Source organism: Lucilia cuprina, chromosome 4, assembly GCF_022045245.1.
Source record: "Lucilia cuprina isolate Lc7/37 chromosome 4, ASM2204524v1, whole genome shotgun sequence".
Classification (NCBI taxonomy): Eukaryota; Metazoa; Arthropoda; class Insecta; order Diptera; family Calliphoridae; genus Lucilia; species Lucilia cuprina.
This window is the reverse complement of record NC_060952.1, coordinates 90,965,339-90,967,165: the sequence shown is the minus strand read 5'-3', so window position 1 is coordinate 90,967,165 and position 1,827 is coordinate 90,965,339. Positions and strand designations below refer to the sequence as shown.

Sequence of the window (1,827 nt, the reverse complement as noted above, 5' to 3'; positions counted from 1 at the left end):
ATTTTAGACTTTTTCAAATCTCTGTATACTTTTCTTTTACCATTTCCAATAAATACCAATATGTTTCATTTTCATTTTATTCCAACACCAATTATATATGTAACAAATACAACCCTGTCAATATTTTTGCATTTCTTTTTATTATTATTTTCTTTTCTTTATTATTTTAACAGCATTGCCATATGTAGCGAATATATCATTGAATTTTCGTACTCCATCAAATAAACATCAAAAGTTAATTGTCCTTTCATATAAAAAAATCAAATTTTAATTTAATACTATTAAAAACAAAGAAAATATCAACGAAAATGTGATAAATATATAAATAAGTTAAAGTTTAACTTAAATTCAATTGTGGTTTTATGATAATTCTATTAATTAACACAAAATAAACCATTAAAAATGGTTGGGAAAAAAATTTTCTCATAAGAAAAAAACCAAAAAAAAGAAAGACAACAAAAGCAAATACAGGAAAATAAAATAAAAAACAACCTATCAAATAAAAGTATTGTAAAGAAGTGTATAGGCAAAGAATATGAATGAAAGAAGAGAAATATAAAAAAATAAAGTAAAATAACAGTGTAGAAATAACAACATTAGTAAAAAAGTTTTATTTTGTTGTTTGGTTTAATAGTGTTTAAAAGTGTTTTTATTTTTTACTAATAGAGCGGCAAATGAAGAAAGGCAACAACAACAACTTAAACTTAACTTAGGAAAAAGGTAAACTATAAAAAAATAAGAAAAATTTTCATACTATTTTAAGTTTTTTTTTATTATAAACAAATGGTTAAAGAAAGACGGACAGCTTTATTAGTAGATGTTGGAAAAGTTTAATAAACCTGAGTGTAATATTTCTTTTTCTATTGGTATTTTCTTTAAAACAAATTTTCTTCTTTAACTTACAAGTTGATTGTTGTTTTTGGTTAATTCCATGAACCATTGGAGGATTACGATAATTTTCTAAGTTAACCAACCGCACCGTCGTCCATTGTATGAACATTTTTGTTACTCTTGTTGCTTTAGTTTATTGTGTGTTTGTTTTTTATGTAAAGCTCTTTTTTCTACATACATATTTGGTTAGTTTTTTTTAAACTTGATTTTCCACAATTATATCATTTTTTCTTTTATTATGTGTTAAAATATTTCTTAATTACTTGTATTTTGTAATCCTTTTATTAAAGTTTTTATTGGTTTTATTATAAACGTTTTGTATTTGTAAGTAGGAGGTGTATGAGAGTATGTGTGTTTGTTTTTTTTTTATATAAAAGTTTTGAGAGAGCATTATGGAAGAAAATCTAAAGAACAATCATAAAAATGTCAAGTGAAATGCAAGAAAATATACATATTTGTACATACCTACATACTTATATATAAATGATTTTGTATTTGGTTGTTGTTATGTGTATATAGTGTTTTTTGAAGTTAATAGATGGCTTTATTTGATTAACCCTTGACCTACCCTATCTTATTGTTGTAGACTAAAAGAAAGTACGCCCTCAAGATAAGTCATATTTCGTTTCTTTTCATTAAATACTTAAAAACATATGTATACTCAGTACACAATTTTATATATTTAATAATTATATATGTGGTTTTATAAGTGTATTTTAAAAACTTTTTTGCGTTCAAGTCAAATGTATTAACTTTAAAAATGTATGTAAGTAAATAGAAGGCTTTTACTACAGCATTAGAAAAGAAGTAGAAGGTAATTTTACTAAAAAAGATAGATAGATAGATAGATAGATAGATAGATAGATAGATAGATAGATAGATAGATAGATAGTTAGATAGATAGATAGATAGATAGATAGATAGATAGATAGATAG

The 1,827-nt window shown here is 23.3% G+C and overlaps 1 protein-coding gene across 2 annotated transcripts in view; it reads left to right on the top strand.

The window, feature by feature from the left end:
* Positions 1-213: 213 nt before the first annotated feature.
* The window catches only part of LOC111679107 (signal peptide peptidase-like 3), a 12,109-nt gene continuing 10,495 nt past the window's right edge, over positions 214-1,827 (top strand). For both annotated transcript variants that reach the window (XM_046949372.1, XM_046949371.1), the window contains exon 1: positions 214-720. The gene's annotated coding sequence lies outside the window, so the exon portion shown is untranslated. The remainder of the gene's footprint in view (positions 721-1,827) is intronic.